This window comes from Anopheles merus, chromosome 3L (assembly GCF_017562075.2).
Source record: "Anopheles merus strain MAF chromosome 3L, AmerM5.1, whole genome shotgun sequence".
In the NCBI taxonomy this organism is placed as follows: domain Eukaryota; kingdom Metazoa; phylum Arthropoda; class Insecta; order Diptera; family Culicidae; genus Anopheles; species Anopheles merus.
In genome coordinates this window covers 21300665-21317778 of record NC_054085.1, presented here as the reverse complement: position 1 = coordinate 21317778, position 17114 = coordinate 21300665, and the positions used below count along the sequence as shown (strand labels likewise).

Below are 17114 nucleotides of genomic sequence, written 5' to 3'. Positions count from 1 at the left end.
CAGTTTCGCTCCGCTTGATTGAGGTAATTACAGGTCAATTGTTTTGAACCTGTTCGCCATGTTGGGAGTCGGAAGAGCAACGGGGGGGTTTTCCGTTCCTGCCGTCGTCTGGCAAGGCGGGACCAACAAAACCAGGACCTTCGGTCAAATTTATTACCGTCCATTTTGTAGCCCGGTTTCGATTCGATTTTGTGTGCCAGGAGTGGGCTGAAAGCGTCCCGTTTGCAATGTTAGGCAGCAGCGGCATCTACCGTCCTATGCCCTGGAGAGTAGTATGGGTCCTTTTTTTTTGGTTGGACAAAAAGGACAGGAGGACAGGAGAAACAATAAATGGTTTTCCATTAAGCTTTCATCAGCAGATCATTGATTTGAGCCATTATTTTTTGCTGTTGTTGTTCTCTAAAGCGACCGATTTTTGTGTTGGAGCAGGTTTTGTGTGTTGTTTTTCGTTATTGGTCCCACTCTTTCAAGTCCACCTTGCAGCATCATCACCGCCAGCAGCAGGAGGGGCACGGTGCTAATAATGGTTCATAAATAATAAAAATAGACAGGCCAAAAGGGCTGTCCCGTGCTACAAAAAAAAAAAAGTGAGTGCCAAATTTAGAACAGAGAAACCGGAAGCCCCAGACGAAATAAAATTGCCAAAGTATCATCGGTTCAATCGTTACTCGTTGGGGTTTTTTTTTGATTTTTGTTTTCGTAGTTTTGGAAAATTCTAGCAAACCCCCTCCGTTCAGCTTGCGAACACGGTGCGAATAAATATTGCATCATTTCCTGTGTCCGTCCAGGCCACGGCACAGCGAGCGGGAAACTCATAAAACAAAATTGAAACAGCAGCAGTGTAGCAAAAACAAGCTTCAAACAGAAGGCGTCCAAGAAGTCCCGCCCCATCATAATGCGACATTTATCGCCGACATAACCCCAGCCCGGATGATAACTCAATTATCTGCCCATGTTCGGCCACGCTGCTTGGGGTCCTGCAAAGGTTGAGGATTGTGGAAAATCTCGTCAACTTCTGCGCGATCGAACTCGGATTGCAGGAATAGTAGCGGAACCTCTAGCAGCAGCAGTTATGGTAATATTCGGTGCCTAAGCTGCTGCTGAGCTGTACTTCTTCGAACTCAGACGTGTCCTGCCGCTTTAAAGAGCAGGAAGGTTGCTGTTGCGCTTGTTTGTACACAAAAAAGAAAGGTCCTTCATAGTTCAGTTTATTTGTTACCTAAAGCAGCAACTTGGAGAGCGCTGGCAATGACTTCTTCCACCATCGCAAAACCGTTGGGTAAGGGTGGGTGAGTTCAATTTTTGCGAAACAACTTGTTTTGTTTCTTCCGCTTGCTGCCTCTGCTGTCCGGATGGATGTCTTGTGCCGGTGCTTTTGTTTTGTCCGATCCTTTCTTGTTTATTTCGTTCGTTGACTTCCCACGTTGGCACCCACGCTTGAGCGGCGGGGGGTAGGACAGCGAGAAGGCCTAAATACATAAATTTTCTATTCCATTCCTCCTCCTTCCCTCCATTGGCCATGCAGTCTAGGCCCTGCCGGCACAGCTCTAGGACGTAGAACGAGCAATGGAGCAACAGTGCAGCGCAAAGGCATAGCAGAAATGAGGGAAAAAGGGTAATATGGGTAAATTTTTCATTTCTCCATTGCCCCGTTGGATGGCCAAGAGACTTGAGGCCCTGGCACACCCACACAAACACATAACCACAAGCAACAAGCTGTGGGAAAGGGATCACAAAGCCGGCACAAACAGAAACGGAGAGTGCAAGCCAATTTGTTTTCCTTCTTCCCTGCGCCTTTTCCCTCCCCACAACGATAAGCCGGTCGTTGCCGGAGAGACACGCTGGCTGCCCAGTTTTCGCAGAACCTTTCAGTTTTTTTTTTTCTTCTTTTTTTTGAGAAGGACAGGCAGGAGTAATGTGTTTAACATCGGCAAAGCCATCGCCGGCCTGCCAGCTTGGAAGAGCTGCAAGAGAACATCTCACAACAAGCGGTGTGTGACTATGTGCCTGCACACTGTGCGGACGATATGAGTGACGGTTTGTTTATAACAAAAGCGAGTGGAAGCAGCAAAACAAAAACAAAACAAAAAATGGCGAAGAAAATTATAAAAATGGCAGTTGAAAGCAGCAGCAGCAGCCCAAAACCCCCCGAAGGGCGAAAAATGACGAACGAAACCGGCAGCATACCGACGTATGATGGGGTTTGCTGTATTGTTGTTTCCGCTTCCTGTCATGTTTCCGTACCGGACGTCCGACAGCCCGCGCCAGCCCGGCTAGCGGCGGAAGGGCATACATAACAAGCTCATCTCGTGGGTATTTTGGCGAACAAAAAAAAAAGGAAAGGAAAGAAGTCAAAGACTGTTGTTTGCATTTGTTTGTTTGGTTTTTGTTGCTTGCGTTTACTACTTTTGTGTTTCTGCCCCCGTCACTCGAAAACGGCGGCGGCAGCAGTAGCAGTATGATGGACAGCACGATGAAAGGTGAATAGATGTGAAAGCGAATGGTGGATTGCAGCTTTAAAGGATGTGCAAAATGGCTCGCGTGCAATCATTGTTCCGTGCAGCAAATGGTTTCGTTGCGTGGGAAAGTGATTTAAAATAAAAAGTGAATCTGTTGTCGAAATGTAATTTGCAGCACTAATAGCTGTATAGTTTCAAACTTATGAGGTAAAAAAGGCTTTTTGAGACTGTCATATAATCTGATCTCTATCATCTAATTTCTGTTTAAATTTGAAAAAAGATGCGAAAGGCCTATAAAAAAAAACAAAAAAAAAAAACAAAAATAAAAGTCATATTGCGCTTGTGAAAAATAGCATCGGTGCGGTCAAACAACAACTTTTGACAGCTAAACTGAATCTTAAGTTTCTGAAATTGTTTTGCTGACATTCGATTCTGACTTGTGGAAAAATGTCTCTGATTCGATTCTGATTGGAGTGAAAAAAGATTGGTATGTATTTTCAGTTGTAAGCAAAAGCTTTAGAATTTCTAAAATTTCATCATTTTTTCTCAAGAATCAATCAATTTACACAGTTTTTGTATTTTTTTAATGAGAAGTAAAAAGACAATTGTTAAAAATCTGCTTAAATACCTTGTAAAATTGTCATAATTCCTACAAGAATTAAAAAATTGATGACTTACAGACAAAAATAGATGCGTTATAGTCAAAAATTGATGCATTAGAGCCAAAATTAGTTGGCAACGACTGTAAACTAAGAGTTATAAGGTGAAGAGATTCCTGCAAGCCACATTCAATATCTCATTCAACAATTCACAACATTCAGCAATGTGTGTATTCACACGGAAGCACGCGGAGGTATGCCAACATTGGTGTGAAATTGCCCCACACAAGGGTAGAGGGTGCAAATTACCAGCGAGACCACGGAGGACCACTCGCGGGGCACAGGGGAAGGGACAGGAAGAGGGTTGGGGAATATGTAAATATTGTAAATTTACTGAAATAAACTAACCCGATTGTTAAAAAAAGCAATGTGTGTATAGTTTCATTATATTTTAATTATTATTTTATAAAAATAATGAACAATTATTATATTTTTAATATTTTGGCAATAATACTTTGATTATTGACACTTCGAAACTATCTCAAGAACACTTTTCATCAATTGCGTTTTAGAGACGAAAAAAAAACAAATAAAAATAACATAATTTCTGTAAGAGGAATAAAATATTGAGTTATTTATTGAAAAAATATTATGACTAATACAATACCGACAAAGTAATTTTCAATGCAATTATTTAAAAAAAATTAAACAAAATAAAGAATTTTCGTATTCTCCCTCTAACTGCATCAAAAAAGGGCAAATGGAGACGCATGGTGCCTTGTAGAAATTTACTCATATTTGACGTTTATTCTTAACAATAATTCTCAACATATTAGAAGCCCTTTTCAATGCTCAATCAATGCTCTATCAACCACCAGAAAAACGTACCGAAACAACCACGCAACTGACCGTGCCCGTGCCTGCAAGCAAATGTCCATCCATCGACGGAGACCATCCATATCTCCACCCGAAATGCCGGGACCCATTTCACTTGCCTCGATCATAACTCATTGCCCACAAGGGGCCAAGCTGAGGAGGAGCAAGTACATTGTAGCAACATTATGAAGGAAAGGCTACAGCAACAATAAAATCACCGCCAAAGGACCTTTTCCGGATGGGGGGTTTCCTCCTCCTTTAATTCGCTTCATAAATCAAACAAAAAATCCTTCACAAAGCGGACGTAAAGCAGCTGCTGCTAGAGTGCTGTTTGTGGGTGTGCAGTTTTTTTCCCCGGTTCCTGTCCAGTTGTACATTTGTCTTACAACGACAGCAAAGCTTGCTCCACACGCAGCGATGATATCGAACAGTTGGACACACTGCAAAGCTCGGCGAGCTGAGTGCCCGCTCTCCCCAGAAGGGTCCATCTGCATCAATCATCAGCTATCGAAATAAACCCCGGCCTTAAACCCCCTGTCTAGGAGCGATAAGCGGCATACATCATTCAGGATTTGCTGAAGCCAACAGATAAGCGAAGCCGTACCGAAAGCATAGAGTGGCAGGAACAGAAAAAAAGCCATCCCCTTTTGAAAGCTTTCAGGCCGTCGTTGGTTATCGGATGATCGACAATAGAGCGAAGGGTTTTAATGCCGTTGTAATTGAATTTAGCAAATAAAAATAGAAAAAAAACATGTTCGAAGAAAACAATAATCCTTCCACTTCAACTTTTCACCCTTTTTCATGCCAAAAAGCCCTCTCCACATACTGAAGCTGAGCTTTTCTATTGCTTTTATTGCTTGCAGGTATAATGGCGACAACAAAGGCAGCAGCACCAAAAAGCCTGCATTGCATTGTGCTTTCGAACGATAATTTAAAATCAATAAACACTTGTCCTCAACGACATAAACAATCAAGTGTCAAAAGCGGCAAACCCCACTTCACGGCACTCATTGCAGTCGGCAGGCCCTTTTCCATCGTCGGTGGTAACGAAAAGCTTTTCCACTTACAACGGCCCACCCTGCTTGGCCCACCCCATACTCTCTGGCCGACACTTAACACGGTATCGGCGCTTGCTCGCACAGAGGACGACAAGACGCTCTTCGATTGCATAATCAACAATGCTCACTCGTCCGGCGTAAGAGGCACGTTTCGGTTGTAGGGCACGCGGGTACCAGCTGCTGCTGCTGCCCGTTTTCCAAACAGTCGGTAGGGGACGTTGAGGAGGCACAGCTGGTTGGTGCAAGCAATTGTAGTCGTTTTTTTTACAACAACTTTTTGCTCAACATTGTCCTCCCAGCGCTTGAAGGATCGGACACGGGACACTTCGCTTTCTTTGCCTGTGTGCGCAGGGCAGTGATGACTCCAAAGGAACCCCCCCCACACACACACATACGGAGAGCATGTGCTACTGCAGGTCCAGTACCATCGTTGCTCAAGATGATCGAAAAATGTAGTACACGAGCAGTACTAAGGCGAACACCGCACACATTGAGGCTGCCCGCATGTGTGCAGCACGGGAGCTCGATTAAATCTTCCCTCGGCAGCACAGACACACAGCCACACACAAGTAGAGCAAACCCCCTTGAGTGTCATTCAAGACACTTCTCTTTTCTTGAGCTTTCCAGCACACACAGTCTCTCTCTCTGTGTGTGTATGCCACCATAGTCCGTTTCTTTCGGCTTCAGGCGAACTGACATCAGCGCACTTGGGCATCGGTACTTCTTCCTTCGGCTCGGAAGCAGCAGTTAGCCTGTGACATCCACCACATGATTTGTGGTAACTTATAGGCTGTTAAACGTTTGCAGAAGCCGTGTCGGTTTTTATAGGCTCAAAGGCTCTTTAATTGGGTGGTTTTGAAGCTCACCAATGTGTCCTTGGTGAGAGTGACCGAAGCAGGGACATTTTTAAGACCGATAGAGCTTGTTCGAGTAACATATTTACGTTTTATTTATTTACTCAAAACTTTTGCAATACATAAGGGTACTGGTACTTCAAACAAATGCTTCACTTGCAGTTAGAGCAACAACAACAAAACACTGTTTGCTGTTTGATGTTCCCAAAAGACTCATCAAATATTGGATCTTTTCTGCTTGCTTGCTCCAACGTTCATGGAGATTCGGTTACACGTCCCAGATCTTAGCTGGAAGATTTATCCACTCCCTTCGCTAAGGTACACAAGCTATAAAGCAGGTATGTGAGTGTTGCCACCATTATGCCGTACTCGTGTGTTTGAAACGTACACACCGTTTATGTCTCCTGCAGTATCGTAAGACATTAAGAGGTGCATCAACGGGTGCCCAAGAATGCACGAACAAGAAGTGATGTGTTTGTACACACATACTGTAGGAGACGCTGGATGCTGGAAATAAAGATGCTAATGGGTTTTTCCCAGCGGTTCGGTGTAGACGAATAATTGAATTATTCCATCGACCAGGACTCTTGATGGTGCCGCTCTGCTCTTTGGCGCCGCCCCGTGCCAAGATGTGTTAAGCACTGTCGCAAATGCACTCCCAAACAAACACACTTGCACACACACACACACACACACACACACACACACACACACACACACACACACACACACACACACACACACATGGTCACGAAAGTTAGTGTACCCCGCATAAAGAGTCAGCCAAAGTGCCAGCAGGATGGCAATGCACCTCGCACTCAACGCTCGATGAGTGTTTGCTGTCATAGGTTAATAGTGAGTAGTGTGGAGTAGTAGTAGTAGTAGTAGTAGTGGAAGTACTTGTCGTAGAGATGCTGGTGCACTAGCAGAACTCTCTCACTCTCTTGTGGGGCTGGCTGGAATTGAAATCTTGTTATGCGAAAATTCAATTAGGAATCAAATTGTTTTGCCTTTTGCTAACAACGTTAAGGTTTGTGCGAAGAGCCTTTTTCGGACCAGCGGCAGAGACCACAGTGCAGTGCAGCAGGTTTGCTAATAGTGACGGGGTGAAAGGGTTCTGCTGCAAGCGTTCTTCGAACGACGATCGGCACAAGTCGTTCGATATATTGGTGAACAAACACAAATCGGAAAACAGGCTCCAGGAGTTGATGTGTTGCTCTTATATTAAAACATATACAGACAGTGGTGGATAACATATATAGAGTGTCTGGGAGGACTTCATTTGAAATTAAAATAAGGAACAGCTGAGCACAAGCAAATTGGTACGATATTTTTGACATTTTTTCGCATTTTTTTTCAATTTATTCAATTTCAAGGATCACTCCAAATAAATTGGTAGGAATCAAAATTGAATGTCCAAACAATGTAGAAAATCATATTAATTAATTTTTAATAGTTGAGAGTAAACCTTTTTATCGCAAACTGTGAAAAATAGCTTGTACAGTTGAAGTTTTGTTTCTTTTTGAGGACACAACGGTAATTTCAATGAAAAATGATTCTTATTTTGATTTTTTGAAACATTCTAACAGCCAAACTACACAATAAACTCATCAAAAACAAATTTAAACTCGCAACTGATAATATTCAAAACATTGAAGCATTTTCAACTCAATACAATGCTTCTTTCGTGCATGAATTCTGAAAACACTCATTCGTCTCAATTCGCAGTGCGATTGATTATTCATTCATTGCTCATCCCGCGGATAACAACTCACCCCAAAGGGCCACTAGAGCGACGAAAGAGCAATCTAGCGCAAACAAAAAGCTCATCACAATCTTGCCAGGGCCGGAAAACCGCCTACCACTTCCTTCGCTGCTCGAACACATTCTTCGTCGGGCTCGCCAGCGAAATGGTGATCTAATGAAATATTATAATTTTTATCGATTTCCTCCAACCGACGTCAACGATTGCTTTTATCCTGGATGAGGAGGAGTGGAATGTTCTACACCTCAAAAGGAAGAAAGTATAAACCCCCATCAGCGGTAGTGATTAAAGAAGTGTGCATAAAGCCTAGGCTGGTAGAAAGATCGAACGAACCTTTCGAGAAGCATAGGACAAAACAAAAAGAAGAAACCGCCCTTTTCACCAGAAAATCCCATCAGAACTTTGTCCCGCCGGGCCGGGAAAGGGCGTACACACCGGACTGGTCGGACGCGCCCGTTCCCCCTTGCTTTTAGTCCGAATGTTTTTTACATAATAAATGAACGGTAGCGGTAGCTGTTTACTGATGCGACCCAGAACTGCCCAAAAGCTGCCACTACAGGACCAGCAGGAATGTTATTCGGGATGAAGATTCGCCGCGGACACAATTTTTGGCCCCCTCCATTGCTTTGTCGCAAGCCGGAAACGCGCCAACTGAAGCGGTATGATTTATTCAACCACGAAAATGGGCGGCAAGGTGGAAATGTTAATGTTGCCCTGCCGGTCTGTGTCGGCCGTGCACAAGGGACACTAGACACTAGACACCCCGAATACTCGGGATGCAATAGACGCAGCGCCTGTTTTCCGCGCTAGACACGATGCGGGATTTTTATATTCCGCTCGTTCCCGTTTTTCTTTCGGCTCTTTTTTATTATTGATGAGAGTAATTTCCGCCCCACGAGGCAAAGGAACGCGCCGTGCCTTCGTAGCCGGTGGTTTTTTGCCGATTGATTGTCCCAGCTTCTTGCCCAGCGGGATTCTCCACCCCCTTCGGCAAGCTATGGTGATAGATTTTAAGGAGTCGCCCGCAGCAAGGAGGGGAGGGACTTCAATCTCTTTCTTAAAGGCCGTGAGAAAGGAAATGAACATTCGAAAGACACTTGCCGGCAGCATCCGGCATTTGGGGAGCACATCAGGCTACGGGTAATGGTAAGTAAAATTGACGTTTTCGCTATGATTTATTGAGGCGAACGGAAAGAGGAGGAGTCACAAATCCATCTCCAAAAGTACCGTCAGGACGTAAAATGTCTACCGGTTTTGGGAGGAATAAATTGCTAGCCAGAAAATTGAAGTCAACGGCGAGACACTTTAGGCTTTAAAATTGGTAGTTGGAATGAAATTTGAGGCCCTAAAATGGAGTCTATAAAAGGAGGCACTCTTCACCAATTTCTTCGCGTTCGCGCTATGCACAATGAGGTGTTGTCGTTGTATTTGAAAGTGCGGCAAATCATTGACACATGGCATACGACATATCCCGAAACTTGTACATTCTCCATGTTATCGCTTTCACACTTTCTTCCTCCCTCCCGCTTTTTATTGCAACAATGTTGCGTATAAATTCCTGCAAAAATCCCCCGACTCGTACGCACGCCCGGAGGCCCACGCCAAGAAAGTATGGATCGTAAAGACATGCTCCACTCCAGATGATCGTAATGACGTGCGCCGTAAAATGTTGTACTACTGACGCCACATGCCCTTCGGCTAGACCGGGAAGGATGGGGGAAGAACGAAGAAGAACTAGCAGTTTTCAACAACTGCCGCACACACACACTTGGCTGCGGAAAAGATGCAAAGAGCCTGTTCCTTACCAGCACGCCTCCAGGGCGGGCATTGTCGCTTCGCTTTCTAGAAGATATTTCACGGTCCCAAGAAACATGGCCCCGGCCGCGCCATCACGCGCCCGGCGCGGAATTGTTCGTGTTTGCGTGTTTTCGTGTTCCATGCCATCCGTTTGAAGTGTGATGGGGGGGGGGGGGGGGGGGCAGAGAGGACGGCAGCCGTTTCGTTTCGGTTGTGTGTAATCGCGGGCATCGTTATCGTCAATAGCTTACGATGTGTTTTATGGGAAATGGCGGCAGCTTTGGAGTTAGCGGTTTATGGTGCGGCGCGCGCGTTACCGATTCCGGCACTGTACAATGTAGCAATAAGGAGAGCCTACGCCGCGCGAACCGGCAGCAGCTAAGAGTGGAAGACAGTTATGAGGTTATGAGAGGGCGAATCAGGGAATGGGAAGCGCAATGGGAGGTAACGGTTTGCTTGACGGTGCCTGTAAGCATCCTAATTTGAAGCACAGCTCGTGTATAACGTCCATGGATATCGATTTTTAGGTATCAAAGAATATTTTTTTGTACAAAGTAATTCCAGCGATCGTCTCCCTAATGCGTGTGGATGGAAATTAAATCTATTTGGATGAAGCTCAGAACTGCTATTTTTAGCCCGCAACAAGAATGTTTGGTTGGATGGAAATGGATGACACCGTTCGTGTTTGAAATACAACGCCCTAGACATGGGTTTACTACATGCACAACGCCGCTAGGATCGAAAGCATTAGGCTGATGGATGAGTTTGTTGCGTGTTTGTTGGTATTATTTCTTCGCGGAAGCTTCGGAAGGAAATTCGTGTGTAGTGAATTTAATCAAAAGTGTTTGTTGTGTTCTACAAAATAAGTGCTTTTTTGAGTGACTTCGGGGTCGTCTAGCGCTCAAGTCTAGAGGTAAGAGTAATCCGGACAGTTATAAACTGAATTAGAGAGCCCACATCATAAAAGCCATGTACTTAGAGCTCAAATGGGAAAACAATTCGATCGTAATGTACTGTTCGAACTAGCTCCAAGCTTATTTTCTTTCTCCAAGGTTTTATGAACTCATAGAGGCATGTTCGTAATTGTGAAAGAGAATTCAAATACTGGTCGAAATTATCCAAGTAGGACCTAAATTAGTTATGAGATTGAAGTCTAAAGTTGATTTCTGGATGAGAATAGCAATGATATAAGAATCCTTATGACACACAATAGTGATGTAAATGAATGATTTTGTATTCACTGGTGTCTTTGCAACCAGTCCAAATTACCAAATGATCTTTAACCTAAAAAAAACTGAAATAAACGACAAGAACTTATTGCCTAACCTAACAACCTACCCGAAGTCGAGTGTCTCTCATTAATCTTGGAATGCTCCTGGCCGCGACGAAGAATGCTACCCACCCAAACTCCATTCCACACGCTTGGCATCTCCTCACCGCACAAGCGAAACCGAAAGCCGTTCGTTAATATTCGCAATTGAGCCATCTCTTCAGCGGGTTTCCGCACAAAAGTGGAATGAATCGTGAAAATTCTACCCTAAGATTTCCCATTCCCAACCTACGCCTCGTTACATATTGCCACCGATAGAGCGTGCGGCAGGAACGCTTTCCCGTGTGCCAAAGGCACACAACTTTCTAAGGATCTCTTTTTCTTTCTGTCTGCGATTTCCGCCCAACCAGGAGAAAGTGTGCACAAGAAAAAAAAAACTCCCAAAACAAGACGCTAACTCGCCTGCTTTATCTGCTTGAATGATTATACAACTCAACTTTTTGAAATATGTTTGTAGCGTGTAACTCTTTGTCCTCTTTTTCGTGCTCCTCTAAACTTCACACTGGAACCTAAAAAAAAGAGGACGCAAAACCTGTGTTTCGTGAGCAAGAAACACCTTACGCTCGAAAATGCTGCCCAAGTACGGCAGAAGGCAAGCAAAACGAAGAACAAAAAAAGAGATGAAGGTGCCTGAAGCTGTCAGGACACTCTGGCACTTGAAAGCCTTGGCTTCCTCTGCCTCTTTCCCTTCCACAATCTATCCGGCATCTCAGCTTATTGTCCTTATTGCCCTTCTCAACGTTGGCTTTTCGATTTCTGGGGTAACTTGGGTGACGGGGAGACAGCGCGCGATTGCGACACAATGCAGGTGCCGATGAGTGAAGCACAAGTTCCGACAGCAGGGCCAGGAGGTGAGCAAGAAAAAGTGAGCCGAATTTTAAGTTGACACTTTTACTGCTAGCTTCCTGCCGAGTGCGCTAAGGCGCTAGCCAGCGGAGCTGGCCTCCTTTGTGTGCCGGGCGATGCAGCGCATGCAGGTAAGAAGATTGGCGTCAGAATTTCTCCCCTGGAATGTGCAGCCAAGACAAGCCGAGGCAAGCGAACGAAGGGAAAATAAAGCAAAAAAAAAATGGAAATGAGAGTTTCTGCTCGGAAAGTTGCAGTGAAAGTTCCCAAAAACCGCCCGAGGTTGACATCAGCGATGTCGCCTTTGCTACCGTCAAGTAGTGCTACCCAAGAGCGGTAGCACCAGAGTTTTCATCCACTCTCATCCCCACAACACGAACGGGACAGCGAAAATGTGATGTGGTTGCGGTGATAATAAAATATTGTCAGCAGCGTCCCGTCCACCCTTTTGCCGCGATCAGCCCCCGAATGAGACCGTTTGCCATTCCATGTCACCTTACCTTAGTGCAGCGTAGAATGTGCCGTACACAGGGTAAGGAATGCGTTTTCTAAACGACAGATTCTTCCTCTCCCGAACGTGAGCGGAAAGGAAAGGTGTGGGTAGCTATCGGGATCGCTCCGACCGTTTGGCGCGAAAGGTGTGACGTGCTTCTTGTGCTCGAAAAGAGATACCTTCATTTAAAGCCGGGGATTTGTTGCAAAACGTAATCATTCTTCTTGAAGCGCGCGGCCAACCAACGGGCTCACGTGCTCGGGCTTGATGAACGGAGGTTTTGGTGGTATGCGCCAACGGCGTGTGATAGACTGGCGTGCGATGTGGGGTGGAATTATTTTGGCACCCCAGCATATGTTTCGTCGGCGGTGAAGTTTCGCTTACCTGCAAAGAAAGGAAGGATAAGAAAGTAAAATTAATCAATCACGAACCTGTGATGCAAGATCGTGGTACGATCCAAGAAGGTTTTGTCGAAAATGGAGCAGCGTAATCAAGCTCGGGCTGGATTATTTCGCGGAGAGAAAAGTTCGGTAATCAAGTCGGTTCCATCTTAAAACGGGGAGTTTCTGTCTGCCAAATGGATTTTAATTTAAGAGATAATCATCGATGCTACACTCTGTCGCTCGATAAGCTCATTGTATTGCAGAGAAGAGCCATGACATTAATATAATCCTGATTCAATGCAGTGCACATACTATGAATGAACGAATGCATAGGAAATTTGAATCAAATGCATATGATTACGCGAAATCTGTTGATTATCAATGCTCGGAAAGGATTTAGTAACACCGTTGATTCTAATGATTCAATTTATGCAGGCAATAAACTACTTTGAAGCTCCCCAATGTTACATTCTCGTTGATGCTTAGTTACAGGATATGTTATTTGCATAATTAACCATGCTAGGAAAGCAACTGTAATTATTCTCGTATTGTTTTCTGGCAATGTACAATACACATATTGCATTTTGTACACATTGTAATGCAAAAGCGTACATTCACAGAACCTGTTATCCAGCTGTTGGACGCAAAACAAGCAGAGATCATTGACGAAACATACTATCGATGCGGATTGCGCAGTGGCGCCGCTTATCTAGAACATCTGCGAAATTAGAATTTTGTGGTTTTTAGCCTAAATGCTTCTAATGTATTGTGGTGGTCGGTCTAAACCGGACACCTAGTTTTTCGTATGAAACTACACCAGATATGTGCTGATTTCTAGGATTTTCTGGATAGATCCTTTAACTAAGTATCGGTATCTCATGAGTCAGCTGACAAAACTTGGCATCACTATCCGTCGAACTCTCAAAGAACTGCAATTCGTGCGGCAGTTTGGGGACGTCGTACATGCCTGTTCCGATATGTACAGCGTCTTGAGACTGTTGGACAACAATCAGAGCATCGAATAAAAGCCCGGTTCCGAATGGCCGACGATCCTGAGTGACAAGAAGCTACAAATGATTCTGAAAATGATGACTGAGGGACATGTCGCTATATTGATACGAATCATTTTAGGCGAATTCCGGCTAAATTTCGATACGATACCCTACCCCGCTAACTAGTCCAATATTTCTTATCGAATTTTCCGGGATAAACATGATGCAAAAGCTCTACTCCAACAATTTTGTCTCAAAAACTAAGGGGAAAATGACAATAATCGAAGGTAGATCCTACACGCATGTCTTTGTTCGACATGGCGAAAATTCCGGATATCTGGATATCGTAGATTTAGTTTTCCAAGAAAACTTGAACTCCTCTTACAGAGGCAATGACTAGTGTTGGGTTTTATGAATCTTTCGTTGATATTCATTCATATGAATCTTCAGTAATGAGCGATTCGAATCTCAAGTCAAACCTTCAAAGATTCATGAATCTCTAAACGACGATTCATGAATCTTCAAAGATCTTCAAATCGTTCCTTAAATATTCATGAATCTCCAAAGAATCATTAATCTCTTTCATGAATCTATAAGATTTATAAATCCATTAAATGTCATATATCTCTTCGGATTCAGGAATATTTAGATATGTATGATCTCCAAAATATTGAATTTGCCCAATCCCATGTACAACTTGCCTGTTGTCGGTTGAACTGCGTGGTACTTTCCAAGAAGTCTCAAAAGCCTGTATAGGTTGGCATGATCACGCAGGTTGTTACGCCAAAAAGAATAATAATAAAAAGCTCAAGCTTTATGAATTTTAGAGATTTATGAATCCTTTTAGTTTCATGAATCCCTGGAGATTCCTTACTCTTTCTAGATAAAAGAAACTTTTGAGATTAATGAATATTTCACTAACTTCTTGTAGCAATACTTCGCTGAAGCCAAAGGTTAACATAGGTTAACGCTGCTAGGCGAAAGGTTTCTTTGAAGATTCATGAATCTTTGAAAATCATGAATTCTTGAATCATGAAAATCATGAATCATGATTCAGATTAATTGAATCATTCCAAAGATTCACTCAAATTCATGAATCTGAATCTGAATTACTCAACACTGCTATTGACACTTTAGAGGACCTCATAAATTTCACGCCTTATTGACATTTGTTTTCCAATATGTCTTTCTTGTTATTTTAGGAACACAACTAAAGAGTATCATTAACGGTGAGTGAAAACCAATTAGATGTCTAAGGAGCTGTCCCAAAAGCCTTAAACTCAGATGATAGGTGAAAATATGAGTTGTCTGGCTTTAGGTGGTCGCCACGATAAGTAAACTAGGTGCGTTTAATCGCAAATATGTTTAAAAAAAAACAAGCAAAGCTAGCACTCTTGATTTAAGATCTAATAAATACACAATCAATGTACGTTCATTCAAAGCAAGGTATTATACCAGATTTTTCAGAGTTTTCTTCCACACTTGGCAGAGTTAATGTTTGTGTCCACCTGCTTAAAAAAGCCATTAATAATGCCGTTGTGACAAAGAGTGAAACTTTTCCGAGCATCGGTGTCGTTGTTGCGCGCTGAAATCATAAATCACTTCTGCTGCTGCTGCTTCCGCTGCTACTGGTGGCAAGGTAAGGTGTTCCTCTTGGCACCTTTGATAACAGGAGACACCACAATTAACACCTGCGCGTGAAATAAAGATAAACTTAAGCTCGGGCGCACCCGAGCACTCCGCTGCCGGGAAAATGCGGCCCAAACCGAGCGGAAGCTGTAAAAACAATGTTATCTATGAATAATCCTCACACCTGGCCCCTGGTGAAGAAAGGCCCGCTTCAAACTTTTCCCCCTTTCGTAAGAAGTAGAACACACAGACACACGTACAAACACAAAGCATCCTTTCCATTTCATTTCTCTAGGGAGAAGCAAATTACAGACCTACAGCAAAGTCAAATATCATTTCGATTACACCGCCATGGGAGGATGGGGTGGCGCTCGCGCCCATTAAGCTCGTACTCTGCGATCCCCTCCCCATCATGAGGGAGGTGGAAAAGGCCATGCCCATTTGAACAAATCCCCGCGTGCCCGCTCAAACAACACGTTGCGTGTGGGTTCTTCCCGGCCTCCTGCGCCGGCAAACTGCTTCCAGAGCTTTATAATGACAGCATTATTATTCAACGTTTTAACCTTTATAGCCCGCCGGGCGGGGGAGATGCTTCCGACAAACGCACCTCGACTCGGGAGCCTGGATGGTAAAATTGACGTGCAAAATAAACATTGTGCTTAACACGCCCGGGTGTGGGGCCCGGGACCCGCCGCATCAAAAACAATCAAAATTTTAATGCTTTCCTATCCTACTTATCTGCCGAGTTGGCGAGCAGAGTGTGCGATGCGATGATGCCTCTGCCTCTTCTGCCACGGGTAGACAAGGCCGCCGGGTAAGTCGAACGCTTTTCGGCGCTTGGAATAATGGGATGCAGAAGGAAACAGGTGAAAAAGAAAAGTCGTTCTACAGCCTGCACCACCGCATTGGGCTTTTTGGGTAGATAGCACATAAAATCCGCCGAGGGAGGGGAAACACGCTCGGTAGAGTCGTCACACGTGCCCTTCACCACGCCACGGACATGCGCCGTCCGGGTGCTAATGCGATAATTCTCGTGCCATTAAATTTTATTTCCAGATGGTTTTTCCAATTTTACACTAAATTTACTCAAACAAATATTTAATCATGCTCGCGCTCGGCGCCGCCTCTTTCGTGCGGAGGATCTTTTTAACCGATTTCGCGTGCCAGGCGCAGCCGTTGTACTACACGGTGGTTCGGGGAAAACGAAAGGATCGCTCGCTGCGTGTACCCGTGTTTTACCCCCCGAGCGAACGTGTGAAGATTTTTCGTGGAAATATCCGTGTTTTCTTACATCCTGGTTGCGACGGGTACGTCGTATCGGTTACGTGCCCGACCTTACTTTATTTCATAATTTTAAGTTTCGCTGTATTTGCTCGGAAGAACTCTTCAAGTGCGGGACTGCAACTAGCACGCGCTTAACCCAACATCACCCGAGCGGAAGGCTTTGGTATTCTTTCCGGAGTTTGCAGAAGCACCGAAAGCAGGAAGCAACATTCGCGTGGGTTTTTCGCTGTTCCCTTTTTTAGGCGGCGAGTTCATCCGCCAAAGTGCAGCGCAGAGCGTTAAGCGAGCCGGTGCACACAGCAGTGCGGAGGTAGCCATTTTCTGCCAGCCCACCGGTGATGTGTTGACGCAAGGCGTTAAATAAATAATGTGTCAATAGATAGGGCGGGTGGCTGCAGCGAAGGTTAGGGTGCATGTGTGCTCTTTCGCTGTCGCGGATACAAAGGTGGTACGCGGAAGAAGTGCTAAAGTTCAACAATGTGGCAACAGAGGGGGCAAGATTTCAACGATAAGCCCCCAGCATGGCTTAAAAACAGGCAAGGAAAATTGTGAACCAGATATGCTTTTAAGGTCATTTTGAAAGCTTTGTATAAGGTTGACTTAATTTTTCGAGGTCTTCGAGACTTTCTTCAAAAGTTTTTGTACAAATGTTATGTTTCGTTTTCTATATTTTAACACCGAAAATCGAGATGCTCTAAACTTTAATTGATACATTTTCAAGGAGATCTACTTTTGTAGATATCCAAACA

General features: G+C 44.2%; 1 protein-coding gene across 9 annotated transcripts in view; it reads right to left on the bottom strand.

The window, feature by feature from the left end:
- The window catches only part of LOC121600455 (insulin-like growth factor-binding protein complex acid labile subunit), a 202954-nt gene that overhangs the window by 6293 nt on the left and 179547 nt on the right, over nucleotides 1-17114 (bottom strand). Inside the window, exon 7 of one of the 9 annotated variants that reach the window (XR_006005828.1) lies at nucleotides 11810-12461. The exons of the other annotated variants lie outside the window; for them this stretch is intronic. The gene's annotated coding sequence lies outside the window, so the exon portion shown is untranslated. Of the gene's footprint in view, nucleotides 1-11809; nucleotides 12462-17114 lie in introns of those variants that run through there. 9 annotated transcript variants of the gene reach the window in all.